The sequence below is a fragment of the Callorhinus ursinus genome, unplaced genomic scaffold (assembly GCF_003265705.2).
Source record: "Callorhinus ursinus isolate GAN/ISIS: 27379988/994484 unplaced genomic scaffold, GSC_fseal_2.0 scaffold1, whole genome shotgun sequence".
Lineage (NCBI taxonomy): Eukaryota > Metazoa > Chordata > Mammalia > Carnivora > Otariidae > Callorhinus > Callorhinus ursinus.
The window spans coordinates 98,139,491-98,153,820 of record NW_027397063.1 but is presented as its reverse complement, the minus strand read 5'-3'; the positions used below and the strand labels follow the sequence as shown (position 1 = coordinate 98,153,820).

The following is a 14,330-nucleotide window of genomic DNA, read 5'->3' as shown; positions in this document are numbered from 1 at the left end:
GAGACTAGAAATTGATGAAATGGAGATGTGACTGGGTACTATGATATTCTAAATTGGCAATTAGGTGATAATGGAGAGATTGCCCTTGTGAAGGTTGGAGGATATATATTCACAAACTCTAAGTTTGAACTCGTGATGAAAAAGAATGTGACAATATTTTGGAACACTGAGTCATCAAAGCTTAGTTACTTTGACATCTTGTTTCATTTATGTACAGAGAAAATTCATTTATGTACACAGAGAATTGTATTTCAGGCACTATAGAATATCAGACATCTAGATTTGGCTATTCCAAGTCAATTTTTTCAATATGGTACATATTTTTTCTATATACAGCTTTGGGTATTTTGTTTTGGAGATATTTTGGTATTTTTCTTGGACTATAGTTTTAAATATTAGTTTTATGATTTTGTTTTTCTTCTTCAAGTACTCCAATCAAAGGGTTTGACTTCCTTTGTCTGTCTTCTGTTTTATCTACTTTCTCTCTGATCATTTTTGCCTTTTTCTTTATTTTATCCTTATTCTTTTCATTGTTTTCCTGACTTTATGCTATGCTCCTTATTAAATTTTTACTCAAAATATATTTGTTTCACTTAAAATATATTTGTTTTTGAATGTCTTGTAACTTTATCTTAATTTCTGAAATGGCTTTATTTTGTCTTTAGTTTTTTTTCTGAGTAAAATGAATTTTTTCTATTTCTTCCAGTTGTATATTTATTTGTTTTTAATTTTTAAATGCCTGACTCAAGTATTTTTGCACATCTCTAAGTGTTTTTCTGAGAGTATTTAATTGTGCTGGAATATTTATTTAAAATGCTATGTTACATTATTCTCCCATGTAATGGTTGTTGTGTGTGTGTGTTGATGGGATCTGCAGCAATGTTTTGATTTTCATTTTCTGTTTTCTTCTTATAGTAAACTTACGTCAAGGCACTTACACCTATTATTGTTCATAGACAGGGATGAGAGTTTCTGGTGTTTTACAAATCCCTATTTCAAGACTGCCTTCTTCTTTTAGTAGGGTGAAGAGTAGTAGTTCATTTAAGACATGACTTTTTGTGGTAAAGGAAAGCTTAATGTGTCTTTTGGTTTTATGGTTCACTCTTGTTTCTGCAGGATTCTTAACTTTCCCCTCTTCTTTCCCTTTCTACCACATCTCAAAAAGGCACTTCTCCTCTCCATATACCTTCTAGTCCCAGTGAAATGGTGCCATCCTGAGACTGGCACCTCGAGTCCCACTTTCAAGACCTTTCCCTAGAGCTGGTCCTGTCTCTCCATGGTTTGGGACCTTTTTTAACATAGGCTGGGACATTTTCTTTCTGGGAATGATTTGTCTGCTCTCCATCAACCTTCAGTTCTCAGTTTCCTCTTACTCTTTCCTGCACAATTTCCCAAGTTTCCATCCATTTTCCATATACCCAGGGAAGAGGGAGGAACTCTAGAAATGGCCTTGCTGGAATTTAATGGCTGTTTCTCTACATACAAGTACTTTGAAGTTCATAGTATTCCCTTTATGATGCTAACGTTGTGCGTCATGTGTGGTTTTACTACTTTTTTTGCTTTTTAAATTTGTGTGGTCTTTTTGAGAGGATGTGTGGAGAGATTCGCAGTTTAGCAGCTACCATTATCCTGGGGCAAACCAGAAGTCCTTCTTTCCCCTTCTGATGGTAGTTCTAGAGGGATTTCATTTCTTCCTCCCCTTTTTCTTATTTGTTCTCAGGGCCAGAGAATGATAGAGAGAATTTACAAATTCATAATATAATTTGGAGTAGGGAACACTAGTTACCAGTATAGTATATTTGTGGGTGCACATATATGTCAACAAGCTTTGATCTATCATTCAAGAAATCTTTTATAGGAGAGAAAGATGAGTTTCATAAGCTTCAAAATTCTTTCCAAAGTATTGTTTTCAAAATTGTTCTGAGAGGTAGGAGAAATAAGATTTGAGGATTAAATGCATTCTCTTTGGATGTAAACCACTTACCCTACGTAAAAAACTATTATTTTCCTTATTATTATTATTTATTGAGAGAGAATTATTGTTACTTATTTTACTTGTTATTACAATTTTTATTCCTCCTCCTTCTATGCAACAGGAGGGCTTTGATATGCAGGACTGAGAAGTGGCTGATGAGCTAGAGACTGGGTCCCTTGGGTATGACATAAAGACAGCACCTGGAGAAGAATTGGAGAAAGTTGAGGAGAGACCTCATCACTTACCAGAAGTCATGAAGGAACTCCATTACTTCCCAGACAGCTGAACTTTTTACCCTTAATGAAATATTAGTTCTAGGAGAGTAGGACTCGAGGGCCTTTGATATTCTAGTTCAGTGGTTACTACAGGTCACAGTAAAATGATAGAGGGGTGGTGAGAAAGCATTGGCAATTTAATCTTCCCTGTGGATCTCACAATGAAGGGACCAGCAGGAGCCAGGACTGAATGTGGACATCAGTGCAGTCAGGGGTTTTTCTTTGCTGCCGCAGACTTTTTTTGGGGGGTGTGGGGTCTGTTTTCATCTTGATTCTTATTCCTATATCTTCTCTCTTCCTGTGTGGCCCTTTAGATCTGAGATCTGAGATTCCCCAAATGGTCTTCCAAATCCTATTGGGAAAAGATCTAAGAATAAGTGACAAGGAAATTAAGATTGCTGAGCTCCTATGCTGTGCCAGACACCTTGAAGATCTTTTTTTTGTTTTTTATCTCTCTTCTTTTTTTACTCTCCACCTTCCATGGGCAGCAATAAACATATATAAACTCATGCAAACTCACAAAAGCATATACACAGACATAGCAGTTCCTTCCTTTCCTGGCGCATCCTCAGGAAGCACTCGGACACACTATGACAGGATATAAAAATAGAAGCTACAGTGTTTGCCACTGGAGGGGCCTCAGCTCTTTTCTGCATTTTATTTCTTTGACCTAGAGTTGTTCTGTCCAAATTGGTAGCCCCTATTCACATGTATTTCTTAAAATTTAAATTAATTAAAATTAAATAAAATTAAAAAGTCAGTTCCTTTGTCATACTGGGGCACATTTCAAGTGTTCAACATCCACCTGGGGCTAGGAGCACCATATTGTGTATATAACACTTCTGTCATTGCAGAAAGACAGAGCTGCCCTAGGCCTAGAGTACAAACTATCTTCTGTGGTCTAGAACTCTCCATGAATGGGGCCTGAGACTTTTCACTTTGTATTCCTACTGTTAGGCATAAAGTAGGTACTCAATATAATGTTTTGCATGAAACAGAGAAGATGTTATTGCTTGTATAGACAAGGTTCATAGAATGCTGTTCTACTAAAAATTGATGTAAGAAGAGTAAAATGACATAGTAGATTTCTATTTTAATAATGTTTCATCAGAGCATGACTGTTTCTCCCTCTCCCGCTCCCCCTGCTTATGTTCCCTCTCTCTGTGTCTCTTCTGTCAAATAAATAAATAGAATCTTTTTAAAAAAAAGCATAGTAATTTTATTTTTCTTATCTTCTTTATTAAAATCGGGGATATATTTGTACAATGAAATTGGTTCAAATGAATTCGATAGAAATTTACTAAGCATCTGTGAGTCCACCTCTTGTTAAGCACTCTAAAAAACCACTACCCTGAATTCCAGTCCAAGATGGCGACATAGGAAGACATTGAACTCACCTCCTTCATGGACACACCAAATCTACACCTGTTTATAGAGCATTTCCTCCTGAAGAGGAACTGAGAACTGACTGGACAGCTTGTGCACAACAAAAGATTGAGAGACCACTCTGAGAATGACAAGAGAGATGGAGACATGGTAACAAAGGGAACCCACCTGCTACCCCCCACACTGGGAACTGCAGTGTGGAGGGATAGTACCCTGAGATGACCTTGAGTAGATTTCTTTGCCCTGGGGCACAGAAAGAAAGGCTGAGATTTAAAAGAGCAACTAGAATATGAAGGGACTAGCCCTAGAACCTTGCCAAACAGGAAGGGAGCTGCTGGAACTTTCTCTGGGTTGGAGGGGCTAGTGAGTGCCTGCGTTTATGTTCCCCTTCTGCCTTGATACTGGATGGGAACAGGGTCTGTGTACCCTATCGGCCTGCTGCCTCAGCATTTCCTGGGCCCCTAGCCCACACCAGCTCCAGCCATCCCACCAAGTCTCCTTGGTGTACACTGGGCAGTGTATACCAGAACATCCCTTGTCAGTGCCCACTACAGCTCCAGCTATTGCACCAAGGTAACACAGGAGCAGAGCACCCCAGAAGACTCCAGGCCCATCCCACTTCAGCTCCAGATGGCTTGCTAGGGCACCCCTGATACAGAGTACTCTGGGACTTCCTGGCTATGCCTACCTTAACTCCAGCTGCCCTGCCAAAGTGTCCCCTGTGCAGAACACCCTGGGAACACCTGGCCTGAGCCTGCCTCAGTTCTAACCACCCCACCAGGGCATGGAGCACCCTGGGACCTCCCAGATAACACCCCATCTCTGTTCTAGCTGCCCCGCCAGGATAACCCCTGTGCCAAGCACCCCAGGGCACCCTGGTTTATACCCACTTCAGGTTCAGCTGTCCTGCCAGGGCACTCTCTGTGCAGAGAGCTCAGCAGCTTCTCCCCTTGCACTCACTTCAGTTTAAGCTGTCCTGCCAGGGTGCCCTCTCGATGGAGAGCCTCAGGGCCATCCCAGCCCATGTCCATTTCAGCTCTGGCCCTTTCACCAGGGCAGCTCCAGCCCTGGCCTTGGGACGTCCATCCCACACAGCTCCAGCCAACCGGTTAAAGTCACCAGGCACAAGTCTACACAGGTGACAGCCATCATAAGACCATTGCTTCAAGTGTAGTAGTCACAGTTCCACCTAATTTATAGAAACAAACATAGAAAGTCAAGCAAAATGGAGAGACAGGACTATGCTCCAAATGAAAGAATAAGAGAAATCCTTAGAAAAAGAACTAAATGAAATGGAGATAAGCAATATGCTTGATGAAGAGTTTGAAGTAATAATCATAAAGATGCTCATGGGACTGAAGAGAGAAGTGGAAGAACTCAGTAAGAGCTTAAACAAAGAGATAGAAAATGTAAAAAAGAACCAATCAGAATTGAAGAATACAGTAACTGAAATGAAAAATACACTAGAGGGAATCAACCAGTAGATTAGCAGAAGCAGAAGACAGATTAGACATCTGGAAGACAGGGTAATGGAAACATCCAAGCAAAACAGAAAAAAGGGGGGCACCCAGGTGGCTCAGTCATTAAGCATCTGCCTTCGGCTCAGGTCATGATCCCAGAGTCCTGGGATTGAGCCCCACATCAGGCTCCCTGCTCCGCGGGAAGCCTGCTTCTCCCTCTCCCACTCCCCTTGCTTGTGTTCCTGCTCTTGCTGTGTCTCTCTCTGTCAAATAAATAAATAAAATCTTAAAAAAAAAAACAAAGAATTTTTAAAAGTGAGGATAGGTTAAGAGATCTCTTGCAAAAATCTTCAACAAAATATAAGCAAACCATGGTCAACAATACATTAAGAGGATCATTCACCACAATCAAGCAGGATTTATTCTGGGGATGCAAGGATGGTTCAATATTCACAAATCAGTCAACATGATACACCACATCAACAAAATGAAGGATAAAAATCATATGATCATCTCAATAGATGCAGAAATGGCATTTGACAAAACTCAAAATTCATTGTGATAAAAACTCTCAACAAAGTGGGTTTAGAGGGAACATACCTCAATACAATAAAAGCTTATATGAAAAACCCACAGCAAACATCATACTCAGTGGTGAATAACTGGGAGCTTTCCTTCTAAGATCAGGAACAAGACAAGGATGTCCACTCTCATTGCTTTTATCCAACATAGTACTGGGAAATTCTAGCCACAACAATCAGAAAAGAAAAAGAAATAAAAGGCATCCAAACTGGTAAGAAGTTAAACTGTTACCATTTGCAGATGCTATGATACTAATCATAGAAAACCCTGAGGACTACAAAACAAAACAAAACAAAACTATTAGAACTAATAAAGAATTTGGTAAAGTTGCAGGATACAAAATTAATAAACAGAAATTGGTTGTGTTTCTATACATGAATAACAAAGCAGCAGAAAGAGAATTAAGAAAACAGTCCCATTTACAATTGCATCAAAAAGAATTAAATATCTAGGAGTAATCTTAACCAAGGAGGTGAAAGACCTGTACTCTGAAAACTATAAAACACTGTTGAAAAAAATTGAAGACAACACAAACAAATGGAAAGATATTCCATGTTCATGGATTGGAAGAATTAATATCATTAAAATGTCCATGCTACCCAAAGCAACCTACAGATTCAAAGCAATCCCTACCAAATACTATCAGCCTTTTTCTTAGAACTAAAACAAATAATACTAAATTTTGTATGGAACCACAAAAGACCCTAAATAGCCAAAGCAATCTTGAGAAAGAGGAATAAAGCAGAAGGTATTACAATTCCAGATTTCAAGATATTCTCCAGAGCTGTATGAATCAAAACAGTATTGTATCGACACAAAAATAGACTCATAGAATCAGTGGAACAGAATAGAGAGCCCAGAAATAAACCCACACTACACAATTAATCTATGACAAAGGAGGCAAGAATATGCAATGGAGAAAAGCCAGTCTCTTCAATAAATGGTACTAGGAAAACAGGACAGCTATATGCAAAAGAATGAGACTGGACCACTTGCTTACACCATACACAAAAATCAACTCAAAATTGATTAAAGACCTAAATGTGAGATCTGAAGCCATAAAACTAGAAGACAACATAAGCAGTAATTTCTTTGACATCAATCTTAGCAACATTTTACTAGATATGTCTCCTCAGACAAAGGAAACAAAAGCAAAAATAAACTATTGGGACCTCATCAAAATAAAAAGCTTTTGCACAACAAAGGAATCCATCAACAAAATGAAAAGGCAACTGACTAAATAGGAGAAGATATTGCAAATGACATACCTGGTAAGGGATTAATATCCAAAATTTATACAACTTAACACCAAAAATGAAATAATCCAACAAAAAATGGGCAGAGGACTTAAATAGAATTTTTTCCCCAAAAAGATATATAGATGGCAAACAGACACATGAAAAGATGCTCAACATCATTCATCATCAAGGAAATGCAAACGAAAACTGTAGTGAAATATCACTTCACACCTGTCAGAATGATTAGAATCAAAAAGATAAGAAATAACAAATGTTGGTGAGAATCTGGGGAAAGAAGAATCCTTGTGCACTGTTAGTGAGAATGTAAATTGGTGCAGCCACTGTGGGAAACAGTATGGAATTTCTTCAAAAAATTAAAATAGAAATACCATATGCTCCAATAATTCCACTACTGGATATTTACCCAAAGAAAACAAAAACAAAAACACTAATTCAAAAAGATATATGCTCCTCTCTGTTTATTGAAGCATTATTTACAATAGCCAAGATATGGAAGCAACCCAGGTGTCCATCCATAGATGAATGGATAAAGAAAAGTGGTATGTATATGTATATAATGGGGTATTACTCAGCCATAAAAAAGAATGACATTTTGCCATTTACAACCACATAAATGGACCTAGAGGGTATTATGCTAGGTGAAATAAGTCAGAGAGAGAAAGACAAATACTATATGATTTTACTTACATGTGGAATCTAAAAAACAAAATAAACAAACAAACAAAAAACAGAAATGAACCAAAAAAATAGAACAAACTGATCATTGTCAGAGGGAACGGGGGTGGGAGGATGGACAAAATGGGTGAAGGGGAGTGGGAGGTACAAGCTTCCAGCTATGGAATGAATAAGTCATGGGGATGAAAGGTACAGCACAGGGAATACTGTCAATGGTCTGTAATAGCATTGTATGGTGACAGATGGTGGCTACACTTGTGGTGAGCATTGGATAACATATAGACTTGTGGAATCACTATGTTGTACATCTGAAACTAATGTCACATTGTTTGTCAACTACACTTAAAAAAAAAAATGCAGGAGCCAAGCAGAAGTTTTCCCTGGTCAAAAATTGGACAACTTGGGCGCCTGGGTGTCTCAGCCATTAAGCGTCTGCCTTCGGCTCAGGTCATGATCCCAGGATCCTGGGATCGAGCCCCCCATTGGGTTCTCTGCTCCGCGGGAAGCCTGATTCTCCCTCTCCCACTCCCCCTGCTTGTGTCCCCTCTCTTGCTGTGTCTCTCTCTGTCAAATAAATAAATAAAATCTTTAAAAAAATTGGACAACTTGAGCATCAATAAGGAAAATAAATGCAATAAAAGAAAACACATTTTTAAAATCCATAAGTTCATAATGATATTCTCATTTCAAAATTAACCAGCTTTGGAGGATTCTTTGGAACCAACCTGTTATTTCACAAACTACAAAATAAAGGGAAGGAAGTAAAACACACACACACACACACACACACACACACAACCACCAAAACACTGCCTTCACAGCACTTATAATGTAATTAATTAATTAATTGAGCCAATATTTATTGAGCACAATATTACAGATGCTAGACACCATCCTAGGAACTGGGGATATGTCACTGTACAAAACAGAACAAATCCCTGACTAATGGAGCTAACGTTTCAGTGGGAGGAAATAGGCAATAAACAAGACAAATAGATAAATTGTATGTTATCTTGAAGGGTGATAGTGCTGAAGGGAAAAAAGTAGTAGGGTCTGAGATAGGGAGTGATGGGGGGAGTGTTGAAACTTCACATAATGTGGTCAGGGAAGGGTGACATTTGAACAAAAAGGGAAGTGAATCCATGCATCATGGGGGGGGGGGGGGGGAGCATTCCAGGCAGAGGCAATGGCAGTTTCTAAGCCCTGAGGCAGGGGCGTGCTTGGCATGTGGAGGAACGGCAAAGAGGTCAGTGTGACTGGACAGAGTGAGGGAGTGGGAGAGTAGTGGGAGAGGAGGGAAGAAAGACGAGAGAGGGTAAATCACATAGGGCCTTATTGGCTATTTCAGGACTTTGGCTTTTACACTGAGTGAAAAGGGGAGCCATGGGAGAGCCTTGAGAGAGAACAGTAATAGTCTGATTTAGGGTTTAAAGGATCATCTCTTGGGGTGCCTGGGTGGCTCAGTCAGTTAAGCGACCAACTCTTGATTTCGGCTCAGGTCATGATCTCAAGGTGGTGAAACTGAGTCCCGCACTGGGCTCCAGGCTCAGCTTGGAGTCTGCTTGAGATTCTTTCTCTCCCTCTGCCTCTGCCCCTCCCCCTGCTCGGGCTATCTCTTTCTCTATAAATAAATAAATAAATAAATAAATAAATAAATAAATAAATAAATAAAAAAAATCTTTAGAGGATCATTTGTTTGCCATGCTGCAAATAAAATGAAGGAGTGGGCTGGTGGTGGGGCGGACAAGAGTAGAAAAAGGGACACCAATTAGAAGACCAATAAAATAATCCAAAATAATTTGGGTGCTTGAACCAAGATAGATGTGATGGAAGTGGCACATAATAGTCAGATTCTGGATATCTTACAGTTAGAAGCCAGTGGATTTGCTGACAGACTGGACTTGGAAGTGTCCTGCCTTAAATAATTAGTAGGCAGCATAAGGCATGATTTAACTCATGTTGGTAAACTGAGTCTGGAGGTTGGTGAGCAGATGGGCCTGAGTGAAGGAGAGGGAATATATAGGCAAATAATGCAAGATAAGGTTGGAGGTTATGGGTGAGAATGGTGGTGTTGTGACAGAAATGAGGAATTTGGGAGAAGGAATAGGGTTAATGGGGATAGCTTTGGACATGTTGAATTTGAGATGATGGTGGAAACTCAAAGTAGGGACATACTGGAAGTTTAGAATATGGACTTAGAGTTCAGGTGGGATAGGTTGGTAGAGATTAAGATTTGGGAGTTCTTAAATAAAGCTGCTGTTTAAAGACAGAGTGAATGAGCTGCCTTATATCAACAGATAAAAGCAGAGGACTAAGGAGCAAACCTAAGAAAATGCCCACAGTGGTGAGGAAGGTGGAGGATGTAGAACCCATTAATAAATAAAAGGCCCAGTGGAAGACAAGGGAGCCTGCATTTCAAGGAGGGGTTGATTAAGAGTGCCAAATATTGAAGAGATACAAAAGAGAATGTAGCTAGAGGAAAAGCTAGCAGACACGGCAGGAAACATTTTAGTGAGGTGAGTGGGTTAGAAGCTAGGTTACTGGTGTTGAGAAGGGAAGGGATACTGAGAAATGGAACAAAGAGGCATCAGCTCATTGTTTATGATGATTTTCAAAGAAAGATATATGGAGAGCTCACTTCAGAAGACTGGGTCAGGAGAGAGGAAATCCAGTTCATTCTTTGGTCACGCATGCACACACCTTGTAAGAAGAAGGTGTGTACAGCAATACACACTTCAGTAATGGTACATGCCATAACTGATCTCAGAGATTTCTAATATTTTTCATTGTTATCTAATTCAGATTTAACCTATAAAACTCAATATAGGAAAATTCTGATTTCCAAAGTAAATATAAATGTGATTATTGACTTTCCAAAATAAATATTTCCTTAATGTAAACTACATTTTATCTCCTTTTTAAATAATCTTCATTTGGAAATGGAAATCTTCATTTCCATTAAGATATAAACTGATTCACAAACATTGCATTTGTACTGGGTTTCAAAGTGCACGTCCCTGTAGAATGTAAAGGGAGACCTGTATTTACCATTGAGCTCTCAAAATTCTTTTTTTTTTTGACACTGAATATGTTTTTATTGAGCCTTTTAGTTTACAACATGAGGTAAAAGGAAAGTCATTTCTCCTTAACCAATATTTTACACAGCTGTTGTAAAATATTTCAAACTTTAGGGAATTATAATGGATTACATATATTAAAAGTTGGGGATTGGGTAAACAATATCGGAGTTCTTGAATTTTCCAGTTGACTCTTCCCTTACAATAGTAACCAGCTCTAATTAGTTACATAAGTTTCTTCAAGGCCATGTTTTATTGTTGCTGATATCTTTATATCCGAAGCATTGCTATTTCAGTCAGTATCCACTAACTCCACTTCAAAAATGAGTTTTGCATTTGGTGGGATTTTGGCATCAGGCTGTCCTTTCTTTCCATAAGCCCATTCTGGTTCAATCTCTAGTCGAGCCTTTTCTCCTTTACTCATAATTAAGAGTGCTTCATCCCATCCTCTGATAACTTTGCCTATTCCAACCTTAAAACTTAAAGGCTTGGCATTTTTCTTCTTCTTTGAACTCGTTTGAATATTAGTATCGAAAACAGTCCCATCCTGTAGTGTTCCTGTATACCAGCAGTGAACAACATCTCCCTTTTTGGGAAAGTTGGTTTTATCTCCTTTTTTAAGAACAGATTTTATGTATTTTGGTGGACCCTCATCCAGAGTCTCTTCAGACTTGGTTTCTTTGGGTTTATCTTCATTAAGCTTCACATTTTTCACCTGCTCAGACACTTTACTTATACTTTCAGTACCCTTGAAACGTTTACTTTCAAAAAGATGGTTGTAGGCTGTAACCAAAAGGTCCTTGTTAGCTGTCTTGGCCACATTTTTAACGTTTCCTAGTAACTTCTGCAAGAAACGAATCTGAACCGTGGTCCTGTAGAAACTTGATAATATCCTTCTTGGGTAGCTGCTCGCTGCGCAGCTGCTCCACGGTCCAGGCCCGCTGTGGTATGGCCGCCACCATCTTCCCCCACTGCCTCTGCTTTACTGTCAAAATTCTTTTTTTGTGAGAAAATATTCCGGTGTTATGCCTTGTCCACATTTCCTTTTTGTCCTGCCATTTTTTTTTCCCCTGGAAAAGATATTTTATATTTCTTTTCTGCTGAGCCTTTATGACACATCTTTGACTTTCAGACTGTTGGGATGACCTTGTGAGAAAAAATCTTTTTCAGGCTTTCAAGACAATTCTTGGGGTCACTGCCCTCCCCCAACAAGCAGGAACAGATTTGTCAAACTGTCCCTTCTCAGGAGTATGCTGGGCATGGAGGCTGGTCTGAGGCCCCCAGATTGGAAAGACCTAACTTGAAGATAGCTCTGAATTTCTAGAATCAACCACAAGACTGACTTCAGCAAAATTCCTCTCTAGGCGCTGCAGGTGTCATTCATGCTCTTTGTTATCCATGCCCAGCTCTCCCGGGTTTCCCGAGATATCACAAAACCTATGGAAATCCAGGTGTGAACTCTCTCGACTTTTTTTTTTTTTTTTTTTTGTGGAGACAAAAGGCTTTGTTACATGCATTGTATTTGTCTTTGCTAGCTTCCTCATTCGGTGTGTACTGATCTATGTCATCCTGGGACACGGAAGGGGATTCGTCAGGGGGAACCGATCTGTTGCTTTGACTGCATCCCATGTGCCAATGGACACGTGTCACGGGAACCAGGTAGAGATGGTCATATATTTTCCCATGATATTGAAATGCAATTAGATTAAGCATGCTCCAGTGAAGAGGGCTTTGGGAGCCATCTTTATAAATAGTGTGAACAACTTATAACAAAAATCATTATAATCCATCAAACTGTTAGATATTCTTTGCAGTGTGGAAAAAAAGCATAATATTGGGTTTCAGTTCTAAAGCTGCTACAGTTGGGAAAAGGATTTGCATCTGTGAATTTAAGAGAAAAAAATAAAAAGAAAAAGAAATGTGAAATGTGAATAAATGGATTCATAAAAAGTACTTAAAATTATTTCAGTTTCTAAAATAGATTAAACATTAGTTATGTAAAAAATAGTCAATAATTGGAAAAATAAGTGAATTACAGTTCTCTATTCTACTGTATTATCTCTCATTTGGAATTATAAGATCAAGAATTCTATCCCTAAAGACAATGGACTTAAGGCCATAATTACTTCAGGTTTGCAGGATGAATTTTACAGATGAATTCTGTAACAATTGCTCTATGAATTCTTCTCTACAGCCTGCTGCATTGCTGCTCTTCATGACAAGGATTTTAGTGAGGTTTGGTTTGCTTAGCCTTATGAAGCATGTTGGATCAGGTGTACTTTTATCTCTGCTTATCTCTACCTTTAAAGATAATACAAGTTGTCCTTGTTCTTTACCAAAAGGCCCTCAATAACAATTTATTTCAAGGAGAATTTTTAAAAATGTAAAATTTTCCCCAATTGGAAAATAGGTAACCTGAACACCTCCCTGAACCCCACGTGACCCAGTCTCTGCACTGAGTTACATCAAGAGAAGTCCAGTCCAGCAGTCCGAAGTGATTGGAAGGGAATTCCGATCTTCCCTAGCACCTTTCAGAGAACATTAAAGAGATCCACTTGATAATTTACCGTGAATGCATCTCAAATAGTTTTTTCTTACGTTGTAATAGTCTCCCTTGGAGAATCTGCCCAGCTGAAGGCTCCCAAATTTTTCTCAACTTTAGTTAACATGGTTGCTATTTTTGTTTCCCTTCTTATTCTCAGTCCATCTCTGCGTATTCTCTGGAATCTGGATCTGGAGGATGGGGAGGAGAAAGCTGAGAAAGACAAAATTCCCCTCAGTAGGTGGCAGTAATGTTGAATGGCAGGTTGAAAATACTTGCATTTTGGGTGCCTGGGTGGCTCAGTCGGTTAAGTATCTGCCTTCAGCTCAGGTCACCATCCCAGGGTCCTGGAATCGAGTCCCTGCATCACGCTCCTTGCTCAGTGGGGAATCTGCTTCTCCCTCTACCCCTCCCCCCTGCTTGTGATCTCTCTCTCTCTCAAATAAATAAATAAAAATCTTAAAAAAAAAACACTTGTACTTTAATCCTTATCACGATCCTCTTGATTCACCTTAGTAGCTTTAATTTTCTTGTACATTGGAAACTGTGGATTATTCTCTGGTTTATGAGGATAGACTAGACACCTCCCTTCTCAATTGGATAATTGGAAGAGAAAGAGGCATCTTACCAGAAAAGGCCCATACAGGAAAGGCAGAAACCAAGAAGCCAGACTGAATTCCTACAACTGAAAATAATTCTCAACCTTTAATATTAGTTGCACACTCTAAGACCATTGTATTGATGCTTTTTTCTCTTCTTTTTAAAAAAATGTTGTATATTCTGTATAAAGGAATCTCAGTGAGTCCTACACTAGGTCTTTGGCTGCTCTGAGCTATTCGCAGCTGAAGGGGACAATTGATTTTCTTGCAGTCAATCCTCTGTTTTTTGTTCATTAGGTCAAAGGGAGTGTGAACAATGTGGTGAAGACTATTTGTCAAATGCACAAAAGAGCAAGTGTGTGCTGAAATAGGTGGAGTTCCTTGCCTACGATGAGGCCCTGGGATTCGTGCTTGTCATTCTCTCTATCTTTGGGGTGCTTGTGGTCTTGGCAGTCACAACTGTGTACGTGATATACAGGCATACTCCACTTGTGAACGCC

At 39.1% G+C, this 14,330-nt stretch overlaps 1 pseudogene; it reads right to left on the bottom strand.

Annotated features, from left to right (window-relative positions):
• Positions 1-10,803: 10,803 nt before the first annotated feature.
• Positions 10,804-12,089, bottom strand: LOC112822315 (peptidyl-prolyl cis-trans isomerase FKBP3 pseudogene; annotated as a pseudogene).
• Between the last annotated feature and the right edge of the window lie 2,241 nt (positions 12,090-14,330).